The sequence below is a fragment of the Ptiloglossa arizonensis genome, chromosome 7, assembly GCF_051014685.1.
Source record: "Ptiloglossa arizonensis isolate GNS036 chromosome 7, iyPtiAriz1_principal, whole genome shotgun sequence".
Classification (NCBI taxonomy): domain Eukaryota; kingdom Metazoa; phylum Arthropoda; class Insecta; order Hymenoptera; family Colletidae; genus Ptiloglossa; species Ptiloglossa arizonensis.
In genome coordinates this window covers 8,207,593-8,235,487 of record NC_135054.1, presented here as the reverse complement: position 1 = coordinate 8,235,487, position 27,895 = coordinate 8,207,593, and the positions used below count along the sequence as shown (strand labels likewise).

Here is a 27,895-nt window from a genome sequence, read left to right as displayed (position 1 = left end):
CGTAACTGTGTTACGTTCGGTGGAATGCTGTGTGTCAAAAATATTAATATTGAAATTTTATAAAACTTATTATACACTGGTTAAATTCGGAAGGTAATTTTTAATTTATAACAGAGATTCTCATTAGGACTGGAAGCTAATATTACAATTAACGTTATGAGCTAATATTCAAACCAAGCGTTGCTTTTTGTTGCTGCAATAACATTTTATCAATCCGTAATTAGATCCATTAGATTTTCTAAAAGATATTTTTTATCTTTTCCTGAAAACACATACGGATACATTCCACTATAAATAATTAGACTATTCTTTATCTGCAAACAAATTTCAAGCAAAACTTTCACAGATTATAGTTTTTCATTATTATGTAAATTTTTCGAAAAGGAAAATCGTTTTTTTTTTTAAGGACGTTCGTCTAAAAATATTTTAAATTATTAATTGCTCGGTACCGTATAATATTGGACATTTAAATTACATTGTATTAAAATTTTTAAACACGCAAAATACTTTTAAAGTTAAAATCAACTGTGTCATCTTTTGAAACTTTATATTTCGTTGGAATCTAGAGAAGTTTATACATTAACAACGTATTAAGGCTAACCTGTGATTCATAGCGCGCGTCTCCCTCATTTTTTTTTTTTTTCGACACTTTTTCAGCTCGGTTAACTTTCGTAAATCGTGAAAGCAAGAATACGACGATTCGTGTTCATGACTTGCAATTGTATAAAAAATAAATTGGAGAAAGTTCCCGCGCAGAAAGTGCATCTTACGAACAAATAATTTTAAGATTACGCACGCCCAAGGATGTAACATGGATGTGTCAAGAATTCTGCGCATAGTTTGAGGCGAAACGCTTTAACAGACACGTGCTAAGATAACGCGATGGAATTATTTAAAGAGATATACGCGAAAAAAAACAATTCTCGCACCACGAATACTCAGACACGACTTGTATTTTGCTAATGAAAATAATTTTTCATGTATTGATATGTGTGTATATATAAAAGTATACACGGCGTGATATGGAGTGCTAAACATATACGGGTTTCACTTTTATAAAAAAAATCTGTACAAAAAAGAAATAACATAGTAATGACAAAATGATTACCGCCAACCTCTTCATTCTCCCGTGTTTTTATCAATGAAGAAAGTAAATATATTAAAATATTGATTTTATTTGAACCTTCCGCGGCAACTTTATTTCTTTGACACTTAAATAAAACGTAAGTTTTTTATGTTAGAGCAATAAAGGAATTTCTTTATTGGCCTGATACTAAATCAACTTATATTGTATTTAATCATCTTACACCTCGGTCAGAAGAAAGTAAACACTGATTCAGCTAATTCCTTCGATGTTTGTCATTTCGTACGAAGAATGAAAAAAATAATGGTACTTCAATCTTAGGAGTGCAAATCTCGCAAGAATTTCTTCTGTTCAAATAAGCAGAAAGAAAAGTGCAACTGCATACAGTATGCACCTTCATCTGAACATTAGCGCAAAGTATTTTCCTATTAAACGACAGAAGACTCGGCGTATACGTGCCCAAATTTGCATAATATGTGTCTAACCTAACAGGAGGTAATAACCATACCTAACGGTGACGAAGTTGCGACATCTCAGGCCGACGCTCGCGGCGATGCGATGGCTTTTGGACTGACGAGGTCGTCGCATGCTTCGCGAGACGCCTCAAATTACTGGCGTCGATTGCAGTGCGTTGTTTGATTAACAAGTACACCAGAATTTCGGTTCATTATCTTCCAATTTAGATAAGTACACCGGTGCCCATAAAAAACTGAACATTTTCCAGACTTGGTTAATTTAAAGTAAAATACAAATATAATTTACGAAGCGATTTTTTTGTTAGGTTTACTCATTTTCGGTGATTATTTTACTGAAAATATATAACACACACGTTTTCAGTCATAGTGGGTTTGCAAATGATTGGTTCATAACCTTCTTCTGTCTTACAATTTAGATAATCTTTAGAGTAATAATAAATAGTCTAAAAATAAAGTTAACTTTAATTAAAGAAAAAGGAGAATGTGAAAATTTTCAATTTTCTTGAAAAGAAAACTTATGCAGTTATTATTTTGACTACATATTTGTGCATACTTTCATTTTATTTATTTTCTATTAGTCAAAATAATATTTGCATACTTTTTCTTTAATTTAATGTAAGGTCAGAGACTCGTGACAAGCGTGTACATAGTGCACTGTAAGAAATTCGAATTTGTCATTCATCTTTAATGTTTCTATTAAACTGAAAATTTCTTTATCATTTCAGAAAGTCAAAATTTGTAAACGTAGACACAGTATTGTGCATTTAAGTGAACAGAAACAAAATTTGCATTCAATGATAGAATAAGAGTGGATACTTACTTAAATTACAGGGAACACGATTGAAACTCGTGAATATGTGATCGAATTCAAATAGTATTGGAACAATAATATAACGAATGTCCCGTTGAAGTGTAATGGAATATAATGTAAAATTGTTTTAACTCAATACACGGTTATAAGAGTACAGGATATGATTAATGTCAAACGTGACACATTAATGACTCTCATACGTGCTCTAGATTGTTCGTCTATATATTACTGTTATACTCATTCTGACGATTTCCTTAGAAAGTGGTGCATACTTCCTTATTGCCCTCTAAAACATCCTTAATTTCATGGTAATTGAATTTTCAAAGTAAATGAATACTGTTACAAGGAACCGAGTATTTTATAATTATACGTTGCACTCGGATGTTGTTACTACCAGAACTACTGCGGAATAAATATAGTAAGTATCTTAAGAGAAATCCATGAATTTTTGGAAATTACGACAACTTCGAACTGGAATTAATATAATTTCTTCCCGTAAAAAAATATTTTAGTAAAATTAACAGGACTTGTTCAGCCTGATTATTTCTGTCACTAATAAAGCAATCTATTGATTCTTTTACTATTTACCATGATTCAGAAAAATAAGCATGTGACTCAGAAGATGACACCAGATTGTCAACTGTAATTTTAATAGTATAGGAAAAATATTTATAAACCTAACATGAAAAATCACGTGATGATTATCGATAACTAATGCTAATTGTAAAACGTTTGTACCAAATTATCTACTTCTTGAATATTTATTTTCCATTATTACAGAGCAATTGTTTATTATACTTGTTGCATAGGTCAGTAATGTATAAAACTGAATTAAACAAATTTCTCTAACAAATAGTCTTCGTATTAATCTAAAGCAACAATATAATATTTACGTTGTTGTTGATTGTTATAGACAAATATGCGTAAGTATTGACGAACTAGAACAGCTTCTATATTCTAAGAGTCGTGCTTAGGCTAACATAATTTGCCCTGAAGCAGTCATTGCTAAATTTAATGAAGCATAAGCAAGTCTAATCAGACCGAGTCACGAGCAACTCGCGTCGTCGCCTGCAGCGTTGACTCGTTGAAACGCGCCAAACGACTCCGTAAATTGCAACTCGGCGCTGTTCGCAACGATCTTGGTACTTCGTGAAATCATGTTTTATTCTATCATATCCGATAAAAATGATTTTCATAATTAAATAACGCGTTTACAAACGTATTGAATATACGAGAAATAGTGGAACTACCAATGTATCACATTTTCAATTTACAAGAAAACTTTAACTCTTCAGACTACACATTTTCTTGTTAGCAGGAGAAATGCATTGATTATAAATAATTGAAACTGAATTCAAATAATACTCTGTAAACTACACTTTCTTTAATTTCGTAAAAGCTGCACCTAAGATAGCTTGAGAAACACAGATGCTGGATGAATAAGAGAAACCATGTTGAACGAGCCAAATAGTAAAGAGTGAAATGAAAGAAGAAACAAAAAATTTAGAGCAAAACCTTCTAAATATATTTTTTTGTGACTACTTTTGAATATTTAAAATGTGAAATAAGAAAACATCGCGTTTTCTATACCGATTGTTAAATAAAATTTAGCAATGATAACATTAAATTTATGGATATAAATTCTACATTTCGATCGTGATCCTGTGATCTATTTTTAATATTATAAGAAATAAATTTGATATAATATCCATAGAGAAATATAAAATTTTATTTTTAATCTGGTTTCAACCTCAAATTGGTAACTATTGGATATTACAATAATTTCCGATAAATTGTACTGATTAGAATTTTTTTGTTTTCTTTTGGATGTGAAATATATATTTACGGTTTCAATATAATCATTATGTGTGTTTTCAAATCACATGCATAGTATAGTCTTTTCATATTGAAGCAATAATAAATTAAGATCTATTCCTTCCAGAAGCCCGGAAAGTTTACACGGTGCGTGCCCAATTTATCACAAACAAGCATCGTTAAGCATAACCAAATACAAGCAAGTTTAATCAAGCTTGATCAGATGAAATCACGATTAACTCACATCGTTGCCAGAAGCATCAATTCGGCTCATCGGGTCGGATGACTTCGTAAATTCTCCTAATTCGATGCGACGTGCAATTACTCAAAATGTCTCACAAAGGGAACCGCGTTACCGGTGTGAATTCAAAACTTTCCAGGTACTATTTTCTACAGCATTATAATTCAATATATTCGAAATATTATGGTCATCTTAGTTCGACGTCGAATCGTTACATAAATAATTACTGCATTATTTAAATGATACTCACGTGTAATACTAAACAGATGAAAGTGGTCACGGTGAAAAGAGTAATTCTTGACGCACTACAAACCACGCTTCTGCGTAACCACTTTCTTCGGTTCAATCTTACTTTCTTCTATTCAATGTAACAAGAGATGCTCGTCAAGTGAAAATGATTACTGGTTAAAATTATACGAAATTTGTGTATAAATCTTGAACGATAAAACACGGTAAGTGCTTCCTGGCAATGTTCGTGAAATTTTTGTCTTCGAAAGAAAGTATGAATTATTTACCTGCACAAAAGTTACAGTGTAAAAGGATTGAAAACATGGAACAGATAAAAAATAAAACATTTTATTTCGTCGTCTAAGAGTTGAACATCGACCATTCGCTTTCTTATGTCTATGTAAGGTAGGTGCAGAAGCAACATTGTGACCGTTATTTTAGATATGACAGCACAATAGTATTTGAAAGCGTCAGTGACGAAAGTGAAAAGTTCAACGGTGAAATTAGGATAGCGATCTCAGTGAAAGAGTTTTCGAAAAGTTCTGAACAGTTTTAAATGTATAAATTGTTGTTAAAAATGCCGTTACCATGTTTTTCATTGCACTATTGATCTACAAATAAATCATCCATCAATACAATGTCTGGAACACACCTACAATCGAATATTCAGACATTGGTAACTTGTTCCATAAAATTTTAGATATAAATAAAATGAATTACTGTTTCTATAAAAAAAAGTAAACCGTACAATTTGTATCCTACAAAATACTGTTCCTTCTCGTATGACAATGTAGGTAAAAACTAGTACCCGAAATGTTTTATTATTATTTAAAACAAGGATCGTCAAAAACTGATTCGATCGTTGGGACACTTACCTTAAGTGTTAAAGTCGGCAAAAATTTTTGGAAAATAACTCCGTCTAACGCCGCACGTTGAAAATTCGCGAATTTCGATTTTATTATTTCTCCTTCGATACGGACCCTTTGAGCGAAATCGTTGCAAAGGGCGGACGAGAATTAAACAGATTTGCAAGCGTTGGCGCGAGGACAATTGAAGAATTGAAATAAGTCACGATTAACGCGTACAAGCGTGCTGGTACACGCCGAACGACTACGTAAATTGTAGCTCGATCCGATGCGTAACGAACCGATGTACCAGCCTCGGACCTGTTCGAAATGGTGTACGCACACGTCCCACGCGTGTAATTAGGGAACATACGTGCTTCGCTTGACAGTTCGTTGTATTCGACGAAGTGTTTTCATGCCGATTCGCAAGGGAGGTTCCAATTCAAGCCGACCCTACAGAGCCCGCGCTCGTTTGCATAACCGATTGATCGGGATAAATTTTTTAAGGCACTTCTGATGCAAAACGGCAACCAATGGCGTTTAATTTCCTATGTTCCCGAACTCGCGTTAATTTCGTGTTTCTTCTCTACGGTGATGTTTTAAATTTCACGAATCAGTATTTTAGATACCATTGAAATGTCCATGCTTCGCGAATATTTATTGCACGAAAGAACGGAGGAAATGACGAGGGTCGAAAGCAATTTATAAATTCGAGATCCGAATGTGACGATACTGGCGCGGAATACCTTCGATTCCTGCATTTCGATAGCAGTCGCGGAGAAACTTCCGTTTCAACTTATAACCGTGTCTGCAAAGGAAGTTTCCATTAATATAATGAAGTTTCAGCATTAAGAAATTGATAAGTTCGTGAGAGAATATCGATAACTGATTGAGAAAATTGCGTTGAAGCGAGTTACAAAAAAGTCGGTATAAGAATCATCAAGAATCGATTTAGAAAGAGTGCTACCGGACTCTGAAGTTAAAAATGAGTTTCGTAAGTTGCACCATTAAACGCACGATCAATGAATACAAACGCAATTATATTGAAAGACGAGAGAAGCGAAGTAAGACTTTAAAACGAGAAATTGGTCCTTCGATTATTTGTGTAAAATAATCACTGTACTTGTGTGTTGCGTTTAATTAATTTCTAACGTAATAGCGTTCGGAACGAAAACATTCAAAGAGTACGAGATCTCGATTTCATGATTCTTCGATTACACTGATAAAATCTTACATAAATTTGTTATCGTTGGAAAATATAGAAATTTTGCATGTATATAGTGACTTACTCCATTAGATTCGGAACACGGCCAGGTGGAGATTGTGACAACCGGTTGAAAGGCTTATTCGACCTTCATTCCGGCCTTTACCACATTCCAACGAGAGCCGATGAATTCCAGTCCTCCTTCCGACCTGACCTCATAAACTTGAGGACATCTTCGGTCAATAAAGCCTCGAACTTAGACACTAACGATACCGCATCGATAAGATTAAAAAAACCAGCGAACTTAATATAATGACAGCAATTTTAATAATTATACTTAAACGGTGATAATACAACTACGACTGAAAACTATTTCCTGTAAGAATACTTTTTTTTTTTTGGTTCAAAAATTCATTTAGGTTTTAAAAGTCTTCGTAAACAATAAAATAATATGATTTTTGAAGTGTATGTAGTGTGGCTTCCCATACACGATCCTTGCCTTTTAATGGTTTTCATGAAATGTAATATATAAATAGAACACTTTGTCAATAAGTGTAACATAAAATTTTATAAAATATCGAGAATATATTTATAATTATATCATGGTTTTTGTTTATTAAACGTAAAATTAGTTCATTTTTGTCACATTGCTCGATGACATTGTACATTTAAACCTTTCCGGTAAAATTGCAGAAAGAAAACAACTACGAATGGAAAAACAAGCTATTTAGTTTTTAACGTATTCAAGGAAAATTTGAATATGAAATTGCAAAAATCGTATTAAACAATCGAAATATTCAAATTGTTATGTGATGATTTCTCTTAATAGAAATTTGTATTTTACCATATTTTGTGTACTTGTAATAATATAAGTAGAATCTATAGTACATTAATTACAAACGTGTTTCGTTTCTATTTTATTACAACATCCTTAATTAATGTTTTATAATAACATCCTTTACAACTGTAAAACGGTCTACTTACGCGAACGAACTTACTATATGACATAGCGAATCTTACGACCTTCGTGAAATAGATAACAAAATTTTTCCTTACAATAAAATTAAATACGGTAGAATTTCGATTACTCGACCGTTCGATTACCCAAAGACCGATATACTGAAACTATGTACTTTAACTAGAAATAGCAAATTTATCGACTTTTTTAATTACCAGTAATTTAGAAAAATGTTAAATAAGTACCAGGTTTGCCCGTATTTTAGCGTTATTTTTTATTTCAAAGAAAGCTGTAAATACGGAAAATAGAGAACATCGAATATTAATAACGACTATACAATTTTAAAAAAATATAAATAAATAGATGTTTATTTTAAATTTAGAAACAATGTACAATATTGCTAAATAAAGAACAATATTTTCATTTGGAAACGCGAACAAGCACCCAATTATCGATCAAAATTGTTCAGAAATTTTTTAGAAGTTTTATCTACAATGAGAGATATGTAGATGTATATAAAAAGTTTATTTTGTAGATAAAATATGACTTTAACATTTTTCCTTCAGCCAGAGATGATGAAAATTCTTATCCAGCTAAAAATGTCGAATTACGAACAAAATGTAAACATCTTTTGATGTATTACTTGTTCGATACAAATAACAATCTAAATAATACAAATAAATTATATTTCACGTTCAACAAATAAAAGCTTATCTGAATAACTGTCAGTTGAATAAAAGTTACAAATAAATAATTCGTAATTTGTTATTCGAATAAAATTCTGCCCACCTCTGTCTTCAAGTTTCAATTTATTCAGCCTGCTTTTGTCCACGCTACATCGATTAATCGAAGTCCTACTGTGTAAAATAGGAGCTCAAGCGATCTCATTTTCCAAATTTAAAAGCCATGCTGGAAAAATCGAGTAACTTCTACTGGAAATTGAAACTATAAAACTAAAACTAGAGCCCGTTGCGAAACATCAGAGAGAAGGCCTAAACGAAGATGCGAATCTAAACTTAACCTCAACGACAAACGTAAACATTCGACGTACCGCAACACTGCCGACAATTCTTCAAATATCGAACATACATTCAGAACGTGGAAAGTAGTACTTACATTTACGTTCAGTATTACTGTAGAGTTATGTTATATGGAGTTATTATATATGTATATAGTTAGCCGAACACAACATCTTGTTGACTACACAACGTCGTTGGCACGATTATTTCGCGGGCCCGTAAAGTAACGTGGTTTTGCAACGTGGTCGCACTGAATCCTTACGATCTCGCACGAGCGAAGCCCTTCGGCCGATTCGGCAGAAGTCGGCTGGCCTGCAGCGACTCCGCGACTCGGAGGAGTTCAGTCGCTTCGCGCGCGCCGTGCTGTATGTGTTGTTTCTGTTGGTCTCAGTCGTGGTCGTTTCGATCGTGAAAAACAGCGACTCTCGCGATCGTTTCGTGCGTCGATCCTTAATTAAACGTCCTTCGTTAACGTGTGAGTTGTACGAGGATTCGGGACCAGCGTGTTTTTATTATTGGTGTTCGTAATTTCATCGAATTACAGAAATTTGTTTCGAACGTTCCGGCTCGGCCCACCGGCTGAGGTGAGTATCGAAAGCGCGCGATTTTCTTTTTAAATACGACGCACTTCACACTGTATTTGTATACGTCAACTCCCGCGTATTTTAACGCCGTTTGCAGTGGTTCCTTTTTGTGGTTAGAGTCGTTGGGCAGTTTGTAGTGTGTATGATTTTTGACGAGTAATAAAAGACGAAATGTCTTGTTATGAATGTCAATAATTTGTGTAGCGTTATTTGATCTGCGCAGCGTAATTTAATTTGTTCAGCGATTTTGAATGTCCGTGCAAACAATCGGTCGTAAAATTCTGGTGATGTGCTTCATTTGTTTCTCTGTTCATCGTGATCGTGGCCATGAATCCTAGAGAATAATAACGAAGATATTATATCGGATGAAACGAGGTACGATATTTCTCTGTTTAATTTTTATTAGAATTCATTTTTATTCAAACTTCATTTTGTATGTGTGAAGTGTATTAAATTTAAAATGAATACTTGTATACATTCGAATGTAGTTGTAAAATTGATTCCAAATACAAAATTAAAAGTGCACAGTTTAAACAATTTTCATTATCATCGAAAATTTGAAAAAAATTAAATTCAGCCCCGATAATTAGTATCGTTGGATGTGCGAAGAGAAACTAACCCCTTACTACGTACATTCTTTTTATATCTGGCAAAAATTGATTACATTCGACATCACGTAGGAATTATGAAAAAAATATTTAAAAAATTGTGTTTTAACTTGTTTTATATATTTATATGTATTTAGCTTTGATAATTACATTTTTATTCATGAAGTGTTTAAACAAATTTATGATGAAAGTGGTATAGATTGGTGTTCACGGTAGAAATAATAACAACTCGTGTCTTTGTTCAAACATAAATTTAAAACACATAAAATTTAGTCTGCTGCTGCTTTTTCAATGGAGGGTTGTTAATTTTCTTACATTCATTATGCGTTGAAAAAAATAGTGCGAGGGATCTTCTGGTTTTATGTAAAAATTAATGATAAAATCAATGTTTTTGTTAAATTTTTAATTCGGTAACATATTTTTAAATAATTGTGAAACTTCACATACTAAAAACTTATTCCTATCAAATTTTCAATTGTAATTTAGTAACGAAAATATGGCAAATATAATAGAATTTTATAGTCAAGATTATTCAGTTATTATAATGTTAAGTATACAATATCTGATCAAGTATCCTTGAAAACTATAGAACTCTTTCTTTTAATCAATGGTGCTCGTTTTTGTGCGAATAAAATATTTATATAAAAAATTTTTCATTCGATTTAAAAAGAAAAAAATTTAGACAAACAATGATTTTATCTACACACGAATAATATAACAAGATTATCTTTGTTTGGATTTTTCGTTGGTTGCAATCTAATAAGAACAATACGATTTTGGATCACAATATATCGTTGTAGAATCCGGTATACATATACGTTTTGTATTAAACCACGTATTATGGTCTAACTACGAGTTCGATTTTTCACGTGGAAACTACACAGGCCATGAATTATTTGTCATTGTGTAAGGACATAAATTCTGTTTTGGAGCTGACGTTTGATAGCGTTCAATATGCGTTCGGTCAGTTATTTTTTTTTTTGCTCGCGCCAATAATTTGGGGCTGTGCGACGTGCTAGAGGAAAAACAGAACCGTCATTTACACAATACGTCATGATATTCGTGCTAATAATTTCTAAAATACATAGGTACGAATTTCGTAAAATATAATTAGAAAAACATGTAACGTTACACTGATATTTCTGCTACGTACATTTTACACTTACTTCGGTTTTCCCATTATAAACTTCTACGTATATATAAAAACATTCATCTACATTTAATATTTATTATCCTTTGCTGTTAAATCATCAATAATTTCTGATAAATAATTTGATTCAAATTGTAAAAAACTTTGTCAAAGAATAAAATTTTTTTACATCTTGTATTCATGGAAAGTCTATCAGAATTAAATTTTTATATTTAATTTCAGTGTGTTTCGATAAGGAATATCATCTAATAATATTTAAACATTTCGATATAAAATCTTCCGTTCATTTTTAGAAGTTGCAAATTTGCAGCCATACATAGAAATATCTACAGATAGAACAAACCATCTGTCTATGATATTTTCATAGAAATTTGGGTTAGATCATAATTAATCGGAAATTCATCACGATTAGAGATTTATGTCAGTTAGCAACGCAGCGTCTATGTGAATTTATCGTAACCAAGGATGTCCAAACTTGAGTGATGAATTAAGGTCTTAACGAGGACAACGCATCTAACAGTAACTTGGGTAAATCTCGCGTTTACGGGCGCAGGACTTCGAAAAGTTAGATCCACCTCTTGTGTGTTGAAAGTAAATGTTTAGTTTTCATTTTTCTTTGTTTCCGAAGAGAAAACACGGGACACGTAAGTTAGCTAGAATGATTGATAACTCAAGATAAAACGAAACAACGAAGTGGATTTCCTCGCAAAGTTTCCATGTTTCTGGCTAATCGAAAAGAGCTTCTTATCAGGCAACACAGAACCTGAAACTCAATTTCTGTTGTGTCACAAAGTGAATTCGTGACACTGAGTACTTTTTGCAATCCCTTACGTTTCAGACTTTACACGTACTGAACATTAACCTCTTCAGGTGCGAGATACTTTGCTTGAAAGAAACAAAAATTTAAATCGATATTAACTCACGACATCTATAAATCTTGTGACGATGTTGTCATGTTTTATCACTGGGGAATTTAATTACAAATATTCATTTATAATTTCAGTGATAACTTTTATGGTACAACATTTAAAATAATTAAAAATGTACGTGCCAACTATATTAGTTCGATGCCCGTGTGTGAAATATCATCGTTTCTCGGAAGATTAAATTTTACTTTAAAAGCGAATAAACATTGTTTCGTATACGCAGGTACCATTGAAATCAATATAAAATGAAATACTAATATGAGAGTGGATGGTTAATTCGTTAAAATAAATATTCCATATGAAAACAAAGAGTTGGGGAAGAATCGTACAAATATTGGGAAAGCAGAGGTGAGATTAATTATGAATGTGGAATAATCAATAAGCGATTATATATGTTTCGATTTTCGAAGCTTCTACTAAAAATTCCAGACACTTTCATCAGTTTAATGAAAAGTAAAAATTGTCGGTCTTAATATTTGTATATTTCACACAAAATGTATTTCTAGTTATTTGCGATGATATTTTCAGTACTTAGTAAATATATATTTGAAATATTGAAAAATTGTTTTAAATTCTTTTAAAAAAGTAATACAAAAAATTCTCGCTTCCTAGTTCTTCAAAAAACATTCTGTTATAAGAAACTGAAATTTCATAGTTATTACTACAGATTTATTATTTAACCGTTCAAGGAGGAACAATTATTTTTCATTTTTCATTCTTCTTACTTTTCATATAATCTGCCTTAGGATTAATGTATTTAATCCAACGATATTGTAAAGTCGTTATGTCCATCTTATAATCATTGTACTTTCAATTTAGAAAATAGCCTAAATTCCAATAGACTCCTGTCAGGCGAATCTGGGGCGTACGGTAATAATTGAGCGGCTATTTCATGAATTTTTGTCTGTCGTAACTACTGATGTATACATTGATGTGACGAAACAATACTTTCTTGCCAGCTCGACATTTCACTTGGAACATTTTTATAACAAAGAATAACGAAATTAAGATATATTTATAAAACGGTCGAGTGTTACAACTTCTGTAAAATATTTAAATATTAAATTATTCGAATAATTTCAGCTAGTGATGGGACTAATCCAACATACTCGTTAATACCAAACATTGCGTTGAGGTTTCATTCAAATAAGATATACATATTGATATTTATTCAGTGACAAGTCTCAATGAGATCTTAACAAAACAACAGTATGATTAGCCTAGTATCATAGAGTTGAACATTACTGGAATAAGGACAAAGCATATTGTTGAACTCCAGTTAAAATTATAAATAATGCTCAAAAGGCTTTAATAACGTGTTTCATTCTGATTAAAAAATATTTATATTCAAAATCGTTGGTATTATTATAATTTCGAATAAATGCTTATGCAGATAATAATTCGAATAATTCATCTGGACAAATGATAATTCTTATTCGTAGTATTCGTCTCAAACGAATAAATGTTCATTCGATCGAACACGAAGAAATAATTGACGAGTGAACAGGGCATACTTCATCATCGCTTGTTTTATTTCTGATGCGAATAATTATAAACATCTATCAAACTTGATGTAATCGATACAAGGTAAACAATTTCTGACGTCAATGTATCGCTAGTATTCAAACACTTCTCAGTCCCATCGCTAGTCCCAACCCTAGAACATGCGTCTCAGTTCCAACTGTCTTTGTCAACGTTATTTTCAATCTATGTTCATTCCATTGACTCGTTGTTTTTTTATAAAGGTGTGTCAGGGCCGCCACGATGCAAAATGGCGGAAAAATACTTTGAATTCAAATTACATACTTTTCCACGTGCACGAAGAAATAGCGAACCACTTGCTCGTACATCTACGAAATTTTAATTAATACTGAAAGTTTTCGGCGAACGGTCTTGAATTGCAATTGGTAATTCGACGTCTATTCGCGAAGAAACGTCCCTGAGCATTTTTAAATCTTAAGAATGTGGTACGGCTGGAGGGTAAGGCGTTACGTTAATAACGTAGCATCGGAGGCAACCCACGGGAGATTGCTTTTCCTATTTAGGAGCGTCTTTTGAAGGCTTTTCTCGTCGCGCACTTTTTTGATTATGCAAATAAACCGTTGCACGAATATTACGTTTCGCTGTAAATAAGTACCCGACGTTTTAACTGATGACGTCTTAACTGGGAATTATCACCATAGACGAGGAGCTCCTTTTGACGCGATTGCTTTTAACTTAAAAGCGTGCGCCTGCGGTTTTCATCGGCTTTATTTGAACTTCCGCTTCGAAATTTTCTTCAATTACCTCGGTTGAAGGCAATATAAGAATCTAAGGAAAGTGACTTTTCACCGAAGCGTGCTACATTTTTAAGATTACAGCCTTTTCTCCCTCGTTCTTGAGGAATAGTTACACGATGAGTCTCCATCGATAGGCAGAGTAGATCTTTTTTTCCCTCGCGACGAAAATTTATAATATTTGATTCGAACGCGAGCCAGTTGGCGAACAATGTTTTCCCTACGTGAAACCTAAACGAAACTGAAATATTTCTTTAAAAAATGATCAAAAAAGGAGGATTTACTTTCTGCTTCTTCCAGCGACTAAACATTATAGATAAAAATTGAATTATTCTTGTATATTTACTTCGTTTCACTTTCAGACAATTGTTAACTGCTGGTATAAAAACTTGTTTACAGTACACCGTTGTATTTTTATACCCAAGTTCAAGGCTCGTTTAACTTTTATTGAAGTCGGCCGTATCAAAGGGAGAATATTTCGTTTGAATTTTGTTTAAAGGAAGCTTTGTTTACTCAATGGAAGAGGCTGGATTTTCTCGAGCTACGAGAATGTTCAAAATAAACTTAGTGAAAGGTATCGGAGAACAAGGATGATACTTTTCTACGGTCTTTTCGGCAATTAAACGGCTTTAATTAGTAGAAAGAGAGAAGGCAGACGAAATGATAATACGATAGGAAACGACTCACGTTTGCCACGGCGTACTATGCTTTCGTCGTTAAAAATAAGCGTTTATACCCCAGGGTGACCGATCAAGAAACTATAATCGAGATCGTTTTATCCCACGTCTAATAGTTAGCGCTCCCTTTTAGTAGTCACTGTTCACGTACACAAACAGACACAATTGTGCATTGAAGTTCGCTGCCAGGAAAAACGCAATTTACGTGATTCATTCTTACTTTGCTTGGGAAATTTATGTAGATCCTAGATGAGATTATGCTGGACCAGAAGTTGTTGAACGAAGACGACAAAACCGGGCATATTGCGTTTTCCACGACTTCGGGGATAGTAATAACAGCTTTAAACGAAGTTAAACAAAGTAGTCTTAAGAGATGTTAAAATTGTAGCAATTAATTTTCATGAAATTTTAAAGTCATCGTACTGTATTCAGTGCGTACACATTCCGTTTTTGTATTTCTTTTATGCGGCAGGAAATCTGTTTAATTTGCATAAATTTGATTGATCACTCTGGAGGTTTAAAAGCCGGTGCAAGGTGTAGGTGCTCTTTACGTTAGACGGCAGCAAAACATTTGTATTTGAAACGTCTAAAGAACAATTTCCTTCGAGCTCGTATTCGTTCTCATCCGGGCCCATTTTATCCTCTCGCGATCGTAATTTCCTTCCTTAATCAGAGTGAATATTCGTTCTCATTGCGCGCTATTTTATCGCCCCGAGATCGTAATTTCCCCTCTTAAAGTATTATTGCTACGCTTCTAATCGGCGAATAATAGGAATGAAAATGATGGTCTACTCTCGTTCGGTGTCGATACTTTGTTTGCCGTTACACTTGATTTTAGCAATGTTAATCATTATGTTCATTAACTCGATACGACGAAGAAAAAGATTCCGAAACATGTCTATTCGTGTCTTTTTCCTTTATAGGTAGATACCTCATTCTTGCGTTAAACGATTTAAGAAATGAAGTATATTTTTACAAATGATTGCATATTTTTAAAGTTTAAAATCACGAAAAAATGTTCTTAAAATACTACGTTAGAATATACGTAATTGATGAAGTTATGAAATTTTAGGCAATCCAATTCGCGAGCACTCGACCGATTTACTAGAATAATTGCATTTTGATCGAAACTACGTTTTCCAAGGCAGCGAATATATCGCCAGAATATTTTAACCAATTTATTTGTAATTTTCAAACAACATTTCTTGAAACTATCCAAATTTACCTATTTAAAATCCAAATTTAGTCGAGTTGAATTTAAATCGAAAATATAGGAAAAACGTTTTAAATTCAATATTTCCAATTTTATTTCTATTTTAATTTAACGTATTTTATTTGTGCAATCGTATCTAGCCAGCTGTGCTATTATGCTTTAAAAATTCACCTATTTTGTTTTATTTCACTTGAACCCTTTAGGCAGCATCGTGTGTATCGCAAAGTACCACGAAAAAATTGGACTGTGATATTTTTGACATTGTTAAAAGTTTTTGATCAAATATTTTTTAAAAATAATTCCATACCCGTGTCATTGAAAGAAAACATATTGGATAAATAAAACGGTAACAGTTTGGTGGAAAAAAAATATCAATGACAACTCGGTTCTTTAACCGTTCAGCTGTATAGGATGCTTCGAAAAATGTGGTACTGGTGGACGAAAGGTAATTTTTCGTGAAAAAATAAATTGAAAATGCGAAATAAAACGAAAGTGTATATTAACGCTTTCTCAATACATCGAATAAACACATTCATTTTATCCAGACAAGCAATCATTTATTCGTGGACCGTTCAAACATTTTGTTATACAAGAGAAAGTGAAATTGAGTACGACTTGACTAATGTGTCTGTCCATTAGCCACTATTTCTACTTGTCTTCGTATTTACAACCATTAATAATGGTATGATATCTTTTTCGTTAATCTTACTGTCTTTTAAAAGTACCTTGAACCAGTTATAACAAACAATATCGTATCATTGTCAATTTTCAAGATTCTTGAAAATAAATGCTTGTATGAAAAATTTGTATTTTCTATTTTCTATTTATTTTTTCACGAAGAATCACCCACTATGCGCGAGTACTACATTTTGCGGAACACCTTTTATTTCCTAACAGTACCCTTTCATAGCATGTGTGTATTGTAAGGAAAAAGAAAGATCAATCCTGAAAAGAATTGCGAGTCGTACTAGGTCAGACGTTTTACTCTGCCTTTGTCAAGCTCGCGTGTAAACAAAATTGACTCGACGCTGTCCATATTCTACTTACACATGGCATCACGTTCACCTTAACCGGAATTGTCCTTTCTTTCTCTCTACAATACATAGTCGTTTAATGTCAATAATATTGCGATGCACAATGTATATTGGCATAAATATGTTTTATATGTATACTTATGAAATTATAATATAATGATCTTGTCTGTTATATTAATTTCACACAATAGATTTATAATTTGTCCTCAAGAGCTTATAACGTTCATAAGCAATAATATAATAATATGTTTTATATGTATACTTATGAAATTATAATAGAATGATCTTTTCTATTATGTTAATTTCACACAAATACATTTATAATTTGTCCTAAACTACTTCAAAAAAATTACCATTCAGCAAAATAAAAAATACTATCCTGTCTACTCTTGAACTAATTTTGTGCTATCGCTTTAAAAGAAAAATATAGTAACATGTGTGTACACCGTATTTGAAAATTAATCATTTCCCAAGATATAATATACAATACGTATTCACACATTCTTACGAAAACTGTTCAACATTCTTTCCAAATGTATTTTACAGCATACATTTACAATTTATTCAAATATTCTTTAAAAAAGTTATTACTCGTTGAATTTCAAAGAAAAAATACGTCTGAAGTCCAAGTGTGGAAGGATTAATTTATAAAAATGCAACAATATTACTAAATATTACCAAAGTTACTAAATATGCGAACTAAATAAGAATTATTACCGTATTCGATAGATGAAAAGTAAAACGGAAACGAATGTTACCAACCCTTGCTTTCGAGTGCCCTGGATCGCGTTCGTTTTAGTACACCATTTGTTTCGGTGCGTGAAGTGGGCATTTCCGGCGTTGCAGACACGAAAACGGGCAGTTGAAAAAAATCCGAAGGAACGTTAATCGAATGTTTTCTCTCTTAAGCCGATATTGACCGAAACGTTTCGTCCTGGAGTGCGAATCAGTTGCGGATTTATTTCATACGTTCGTGAGTATAAATCAAATCACGTTCACCGTTCTACATAGGTACGCGTGTTAAAATCGTTTTTAGCTAGATATATCACAGTATGCGTTGCCAAATCTGCTACTGTATTGAAAAAGAATGTACATTGGGCTACAACAAGCGGATTAAAAATTCTCCTCGATCGTTGAGGTAACTAGGTGGCGATTCTAATTTTTTCTTCAGGTTTAATCAAGGTATTGCGAAAGTTCGCGACGGTGATGTAGAAGCAAAATTTAAGACAAAAAATTTGATAATGGCTTCAGATCTGAGAATCGTTTTCATTGATTTTCTATGGTCACCTTTTTCTAGGAAATACAGTCTCTTTTATGACGATGGTTTCTTTCAACCGAAACTTCTTGGTACATTACAGTAGAAAGTTACAAAGAAATATATTTCTAAAATGTTTTTCTAATTTTATTGGTAGCGATCCGAACACTAGTGCTAAGTGGTTTCTTGCATACTATTTAATTATTTTATTGTTGCTCTCAGAAAAATAAGTTTCAAATAGATTTGTCCAAAGAGATGGCAAATTTAACAGTAACATAGTTCAAATTATTTCTATTAATTTTTAACGTAATACGAATTTAAAGAACTTATTTACACGTGGTGTTTATTGGTTTCGTTATTCTGTTTTATTATTAAAAAGGAAGCTAATGAGCTTTGGTTCAAAGAGAAACTTTTCATCGTGGAATGCAAAAACTGAAAATTAAGGAAATTGATAAATATAAAGTCTTCTTCAGCTTCACCGTCACAGGTTAGGCTAATAGCAGTCAATGTGCTTCAAACTTTTAAGTTGCAGTGGTATATCGTTTTTCTATTATTTGCAACTGATTCTGGAGTAAAAAAGGTCTGTAACTGTTTCTGCGATTAGTAAACTAGAATATTACTAAATTTCGTAAACAGTGATCATAGTTCTGCAAGAACCAATGGAGAAAAACATTAATCTACCACGGTGCTCGAGTTCAGTAATTACTAAATCAGCGTAATATCGGTTTTTGCGCAAATGGGATTTGGTAATTGCAGCGATTACCAATATTTTAGTCCTCTGATAATAATAATAGCGTTCGGTAACGGTATGTGTAAGTTTTAAGAGAAGTGTTACACCGTTAGTTAATTGCAATCACTTTCCGTTCAACTATTGTTAACATTGTACGGTATTCTCCAGTTTCGTAGTTGTTTACTATTATCGAGGAGGAAGCGTCGTTAGGTGAGAAAATGATACGAAATGCTTGTACGAGAAATATGAATAATTCAGGTCATAGTTACATCCGTATCCGAAATTAACTCGAAACAGTTTCATTTCCGTCGAGCTGTTCGGTAGTATAATTGAAATAACTGTTTGCGTTGTGTACAACGCGAAGTCGAGATAATGTGTAATCCTAATTAAAAGCTTTCGCGAAACTTTACCGTACCCGCCACTTACTGCTAGTTTCTTCATTTCATTACGGCATAATGCCAGAGCAATGCGTATAGTTCGCTGGGGACGCGAAGTGCGTAAAAGTTGTTGAGAAGCACGAAAAACTGCCGTCAAGGAAATTGCACGTGGTTTTGCGCTAGTTGCTACATCCCTTGCGCTAACACCGCAAGAAATTCGTTTACGAAATTCGTCTGAATTCTGCACGAATTAAATGAACGTTTCCTACGAGATAAGCGTTCCAGTTTACTTTCCTCTCTATTTAGAATTGGAGAAAGTTGTATCATCGAAGAAGTCTTATTTACAGAACGAGAGCGTTGCGCGCGCTCTTCGTTGAATTCGTCGATTGTATCGAATACGTTGGACGTCTGTTCACGTAAGACGGAAAATCATTTCCACTTCCTTTCACGAATTAATTAATTCGTAGAATGCATTGTCTCGTTAAGTGGAATTTAGAACAAGGGATCAGTGAAAGGTGCAGCAAGCGATACGGGTATCATGTTCCATTCCGAAGTCGCATTCAAAAATGTGAAAGGCGCACTGTTGCATCGAACGTTGTAATTAACATGCGTAATTCATTCGAACGGTATACTTAAAAACATGTATTGATTCAAGTTCGGCCCCATTCTCTGGCGGAGAGGTTCGTTTAAAACAGATTTACACGTTGGACGGAGTCGTTAATTTTTACGCCTAGAAAGTGATCAAACGAGAGGAATTCTTGTTAAGAGTATGATGTATTGTTTGACGTTAAAGAATTACAAATCGATTAAAAGAGTGGTAAAGTGTTTTCTCCTTCAATTTTCAAATGCCGTCTAATACATTATACGATATGGCAGAGATGGATCGTGCGATTAATTGACATTAATGAAATTCCAATTGTGTTAGCGCGGGCAGGAAAGTTTAGTCGAAGTAAACTCACGGAGAAGGGACGTTGTTATTGAAAGCGTAATCGAGAACTGTTTAGTTATTCGAATACATTGTTCCATATAATTATTGGAAATCGAAGGTATTAATTATACAGAGCTTCGTGTTTAACGCAAAAGCTTTAAATACAAATAAATTAAGCGATAAAAGAAAGTGTTTCGGTAAAATATTGTTTATCTCGAAGGGAGGAATATTGCGGTTAGGAAAATTCTTTTTTCAAGGTCACTGTTTTCGAAATGTCAAGGTCATCGGTTTGTTTTTTCAAACGAGATCGCACATTGTCAATGTGGCAGTATTTTAGATGACAAGATAACAAATTCGACTAAGTACGATGTGTCAACATTCGGACGACCTTCAACACGAATACTCTAAGTGATGACTATCCATTTCAATACTCTCATCGAATTATCTCTCTTCTAAGTTTGTCTTATTTGTACAAAGGATTCACGAGAACGGTGCTAATACCGAAATTCGGCTCTAAAAATACACCTGTTTACATTTTAAGTACGGTTGCAGCAATTTTTAGCTCGCAAAATGAATATATTTTATGTAAAACACACACTTCGACAAAGAAAAATATAATAGATCGTTACCGAAATATGTATTTCGCGCGTATCATTTTCATTCGTATCTTATTTTATTGTTGCGTTATTTTGTATTTTTAATTATAAGAAATTTTGCATTATCAATAGTCTAAATGCAGGTCGTATCTAGTGATTTAAAGAAAAATGATCCACAATTATCGCTATACTCATTACTAATGCAAATATGAATTTCGATAGAATTTAAATTATTCGTAAAAACATTTGATCGGAATACTTTTTCGTTTCTAACGTAATTTTTTCCCCCAATTATCTCGCAAGAAATTGGAATTTAATCCAATAAAAGAACTCTGTCATTGTGTGGCTGTGTTTCTCGTTTAGAAATTTTAAAAGGAAAGTCAACAGTTCGTACGCGGGCATAATTGTCACGTTTGCTTTCGCGCATCGTGAGCATGCATGCGGATGCAACTGCATATGTACTACACAACAGCATCGTTGCGACGAAGTCGCGACAATGGTCGACCCTTTTCATTTTCCTTTTTCGTGAAATTGAAACAAACACAATATACGACGAACCTCGGGCAAGAATTGCGTAATTTTACTGCTTTAACGTGAACTCTCCGTTACCGTTTGCTTTTTCCCTCCCTCGTTTTCCCCTACGACGCTATTTTCCGCCGATTCCGCTTTCCCTCTCATTTCTCCTGATCTTTCCACCATAGCGCAACAGTATTCGCGGGCGCTTTTATGCTTTGCGGAGCGAATGATAATGCACCCTTTAAATGAAACCGCGTTATCGATCCTCGTTCGAGAGCAGAGACGAGGCATTGATTGCGACGGACAACATTCTTTTGTGTTCCGTGTCACGAACTTTTGTCCCTCGAGAAACTGTTTTCGTCGTGCTTGAAATTTATTATAGACGCTGTCGAAGTTTCAAATTTATTTTAGTTCGTGCGTTTATTTGGACTGTTAGGTAATTTCGTAACTTTTTACCTATTTTCGTTTCTGTATTGGGGGAAAGTATGTGTACACATGTATAACAAATAATCATTCAATAAGTGGCCATTTTCGGGTATAATAAACTAATTGTCTCTTTCATTCAAGTTAGTCGATTTATTTTCTAAAATTCTTTCAGAGCCAATTTCACTGATTATGTCGTTGAAGTTTACAATTTTTAAAAAGTTGACCGAATTTCCGAATAAATATATACATTTTTTTAATTCAATAGTTAAAATAGAAGCAGAGTGCGTATAATACGAATATTCCTTTCGTTTAATTTTCAATGGAAAATATGAACTAGCTCGATGAAACTCGCATCAACGAATAGTGAAAAATCGATTGCGTTAAAAGAAGTGATAGACGTCTTGTGGTTTCAACGGGCAGAATTGTATTTATGCACGCTTGCATTGAACCGAAACTTTGTACAATTAAATACACATGGGTTTACGAAATGATCTAATATAATTGGTGGAAAATTAAACTGATCGCGGTGGTTTCGCAAACCTTTGAAACACCTTGATAATTACAGATTTAGGTTTACTATTCCTTGAACCTATAATTGCAAAATGTTTCGAATGTATTTGCCACTAAATTATATTACTTTGAACACACGTAAACCTAGGATTGCATAATGTGTTTTATTGAAAACCCAATGAAAACAATCTCTGTAAACTTGTAGGTTACCTGCATATTCATACACCCATTGTTCGGTCGTAGTATTAATTAATTCATAAGAGTGTAAATAACAAAGAAATAATTCCTATTTTCGGTTAAAAGAAGATAGACTGCCTCTGATTTTACTTTTCTTTGCAAAGTACCCAACAGTTATACAGCGAGCTCACGATTTCTTGAACAAATTGACACGAACGTGCAGGAAGAAGAATTAGGTGTTCCCCTCCGTTAAACCTACATTTTGTACCTTGAGATATGAGCACACATACCGACCTGATCGTCAGATTGTATAGTTACGGTATTTAATTTTTTTGAACGATCTATTGCTTCAGCAAGCACTGTAAATGTATACTGAATGTTTATTTAAACCAAACACATCATTACTCTTGTACGTGTATGTATCACAGGGTTGAGATTATCGAAGTAATTTAATATTCGACTATATTATAATCTATTTATAGTTTGACTATTCGATGGAATTCGAATGCTTAAGAATTTGAACATCATTAGTCGTATGTAATGAAAATAAAATTTAAAAATGAATAATGAACTTACAAAATTTAATGTTTGATCTACGTATATCTCATTATTCAAATACTACAAATATCTAGATAGTAGATCAATTCACAAAACTTTTAAATAGGAAAGTAGATGGATTATAGTCGCTGAATATTTGAATCATTAAAGTATTCGAATATAGAAAGATTCTACGAGTAGACATAGTTTTACTATAGAAGAAGTTTTCCATGTATAAAAAAAGAAAAAAAAATGTCCACTTTATATTAACAATACATTATGACAAAATTGTAGATCGCGACGAAAGGAACATAAGTAGTATTATTTCCCTTTAAAATGAATATTTACAGTTAAGAATGCAGTCCTCTTGGGCATCTGTCAATATTCAACGCTCAGAAGTGACTAGTGTTGGTGCACAGAGTAAAACTCGAGTCTTGAATTACGATCACTTATTTGATAAAGAAAATCATAAAATATCTGTTCGTCCCTTTCGTCAGAATGAAAAAACCTACACTATTGTTTCATCGATACGAGACTCTCGTACTATCGTCTGACCCGATTCATCTCGCAAACATTCAAGGTGGTCGTTCACGAACGATTCGTCGATACCCGCAATTCAATTAATAGTACAAGCTGGAAAAATGCGTTTCAACCTCTGGGTCTCTCCCCGTTAGTTTCGAGGAGTGTGTAAAACATTTTTGGAATTCCCGGAATTTTAATTAACGTAGTGGAACTTATCTCATCTCACGGATCACGCAGCAAATCTTTATCTGGCATTCTTACGGGCGAACGGGTCTCTGCCGCGCGGTAAAAGTTTCCTTCAACGTTGTTTAACAGCTGTGAACCGTTATCGAAATTTGGAACGTTCCTCGATCGTCGATCGACCAACGCGATCGAAGGTCCTTCACGAACACTGAACCCCGCACGACACGCCTACACGCAAGGGCCGCTGCAGGTGCACGGATATCGACAAAGTCGTACACACGAGCGTGTGTTACTGCCTGCAGGACATCAGGACCGTTTTATAACTGTTACGACAGAAGAGGCAGGACGACATTCCATCGTCGGCCCGATTTGAATGCGACCTCACGAACAAATCCCGATAATTCTCCGCGTGGCGCACCTTCCACATTTTTTTTCTCTCTTTCTCTCTCTCTCTCTCTCCTCACTCACTCATTCACTCACTCACTCACTCTCTCTCTTTCTTTTTTTCTTTCCCTCTCACAGTGGACTTTTTTACTCGACTCTCCTTCGTAAAAAAGTCACCGATCATCATCGTTTCGAATTCTTCCGATGTGAATTTTTGCTCGACTGTTTTTCATTTTCTATAGCGTCGCGGAACTGCGCGAAAGAAGCTGGCCAGCGGCGCGCGATCAGGAATTTGTCCTGAATTCCAGAAGGTACGCCTTTCTCACGGAAAAGAAGTGTTTTATCGGGTTTCTCGCAGAAAGTATCACCTCGCTGTACGCGGTGATACGGAAATCGCTTTTCCCAGCTCGACAATTTATTGGACGTTCCTCTCTGTACATACCCGATTTTTCTCTTCTTTTCTAAATTGGTATTGCTATTTATTAATGCGGCCATTTCTCTTCCGGACGAGTCGAAAATTCGGTGGAATTCCCACGAAACGTTTAATTTAGAATAGGTCGTTTCTCGCGCCGGTTTTATTTGGAAATGCGGGCAATCGTATTTTTCAAATCGATGTTTAACGTTGCATTCATTGTTCGGGGTCATTAGCGACAATATAAATCTTTACAGCGGTTTCATATATATCCTCTACATATAGTTAAGGATTATTATATCTCCGCAAAATTTAATTATATTTTCTTGATTTTTTAAATAATGAATTCACTCCAGGTGTAATTAAAATATAAAGTGAAAACGATGTCTAATTTGTTTAATTCTGCGAGTAAACGTTTACAGATAACAATGATAAGAATTTTCTCGATGTCTCTGCTAAAGAGAACTAAAGAGATATATTTCTAAATTAAAGAATACACAAATAAAAATAAGAAATGAAACTGATGGAAAAAATGATATATAGAAAATACAAAGATCTAGGAATAAAAAGCATCGACAGAATATGTGCGAATAGAAAGGAAAAATTTATTTGTACAGAAAATTGTTGCGCAGGTTGTTAAGCGCAATGTTAATAACTACAAAAATATTCATTTCTCAAGTATCATTCTTAATCTGTTTGCAATATTATAAATGCACCTTATCAGCAAATTAAAATATAATAAGTGTTAGATAACTATTGAGAAAATTACCGAAGAATAAAATTCTTTTGTAAATGAATAAAATATTATTTTTCTATCATTTTCCTTTATTTTTTATATTTTACTTTTTCAATCTTCAACAAAATTCTTATTATTGTTAGGATTGAGTTGCAGATCTCTTACCCTGGTTATTATGACTTGCCGCTTACGAGTTAACCCTCTATTGCATAATGCAACCGGTCGGGAACCCAAGAAAAAGAATGCCTATAAAGTTTGCTGAGGAAATTATGTGGGATTCGAGCATGATGCTTTCTTACGGGGATATCTACTAACTTTACAAGTTCAACCACTTATTCTTGTAATTCGAGTATCAGTTAATCGGTATTCGAAGAATAAAATAAAATTTACCCAGTAGAGGTACGTAATGTTGTACGAATTTTTACATCATAGAAATTAGGAATAAATCGGTGCAGTTATTTGAGTTACAAGCTTCTGCGTTGTATATTTTCCATATAACGTTCCACATTAGTGAAATAAGTTTCTCAATATCTGCAAACGTACAGAGTTCTTGTTTTTCATATATTTTGCTTAAATTCACTGAAACTGATTAATTAGGAAATATTTCCAGTACCTTCACATTTCGTTTAGTTTCGGTTCCGAAGCATTCTAGTTGATGAAACGTTCGACTGTATTTGTATCCTTCGGTTAGCTGAAAATAGTTTTTCCATTAATTTCCTTGCCGCGCGCTCCGAGTTGCCGAAAAATTCAAGCAAACAATTCGGGAGTGTGTTTCCCGACGAATTCCTCTAATTTTCTATTTATTTTTTATTTTTTTTTTTTTCTTTTTGCCGAAAAATTCTCGCTCCGATTGAATTTATTTGCACGATCGGGGGGTATCGCATCTCTCCGCGTAACTACGACCAATTCGATGAAATCCCGATTTTTCCAAGTTCAGAATTTCCCCGAGCCTTCGTGTGCGCGCACGTATGCTCGAGGTCGCGGAGTATACACGCGCTCGCGCGCGCGCAAGCACACGCGCGAACATTGTACGTGCGCGCCGCTCAACCAACAGGTTTACATTCTATAAATGCCGCAGGAATTACAAACTCATGGAATGTAACGGATACAGATGCAGTTGACGTCGTTTCAATTCTGCGATGCATCGGAGTTTACGTACGCGCCAAATAGAATGTACGTTCCATTGTCTTCGCATGGACAGCGTCCGCGTACGATACTAGGTGTATTGTATTTTGATGTAGTTAGTTGTGTGTAAAGCAATATCTGTCATTGCGTAATTCCCTTCACTCGCGTCAATTAATCTATAAAACTTGCGTTTCAAGGTAACTGAAACTTCATTTTTCTGACGCGTGGTACAAGCGATAGGGGAAACTTGGATACTTTCGTGCCGAGTCTGCGATAATACGAGCAGAGTTGATTCGCTACGAAATGTGAGCGTATTTTCGAAAATGATTTTGTAGAAATCGGTCTTCGAAATTGCACAATTTTGCGATAATCGATCGCGTGCGATGCAAATTATTCCCATCCTACTATTTCGTCGATTAATTGTCGCGAAGCTCTGAACGTGTGGCGATAGAGCGATACAATTTTTTTTTCTTCCAATACGAAACATTGGTATATCGTTTTAATAAGATTCCATAAAAATCTAGATACGATGTTTAAAAAGTTTTACGTTAAAACGTATCCTGGACCTTTTACATAACATATTCTGCCGACGATCTTATTTTTACATAGAATTACATTGTAACGCAGTTTAGTGAAGGAAATTATTTTTGAATATCAACAAGAACAAGTTTTTTTTTTTAAGAATAACTCACAGGTTTTTTAACACGTCTTTGAGAAAAGGAATTACACAGAAATGGACCTGATAAATGTAATGAAAAATTTTAAGAGGTAAATTGCAGTATACAAATTATCAGAATATTACACTACGTCGTAAAATACTTTAAAAAACTGACAACAATTGCTCCTTCGCCAAAGGAGTAATTAAATTAAACATTAGTATATATAATTAAATTATAGACAATAGTCTATAACTAAAGTTTGTTCTATTGTTCAGTATCTGATACCATATTATTTATCGTTAAAAAATAATACAGTTGATATCTAATTGGACAAAGTTATTGTGAAATTATAGTAATGGTTTCACGAAATTAAACATATTATTAATACACAAATTAATTGTAATTACTCTTCAATAAATAGAATCATAATTGTTAGTGGCTGCTTTCCCTCGACAATTATAATTAAACGTGTTATCACGGAATTGTACATACCAGAACTAGTTTATTTGAGCAAGTGTGACACAGAAACAGACACTCTTCAAGCGATGGTTTAATAAATGAACCTTGCATACGATCGAGCTCACCGTAGTTCTTTTAGTACCGCAATAACAGGAAGAAAATGTTTTCGGTATCACGAAATTAATCGAGTTTCGTCTATCCGTATCCGCGTAAA

At 33.7% G+C, this 27,895-nt stretch overlaps 1 protein-coding gene across 1 annotated transcript in view; it reads left to right on the top strand.

Annotated features, from left to right (window-relative positions):
* The first annotated feature begins 8,951 nt into the window (after positions 1-8,951).
* Irsp53 (Insulin receptor substrate 53 kDa) overlaps positions 8,952-27,895 on the top strand; it is a 292,637-nt gene continuing 273,693 nt past the window's right edge. The window contains exon 1 of the mRNA XM_076316148.1: positions 8,952-9,265. The gene's annotated coding sequence lies outside the window, so the exon portion shown is untranslated. The remainder of the gene's footprint in view (positions 9,266-27,895) is intronic.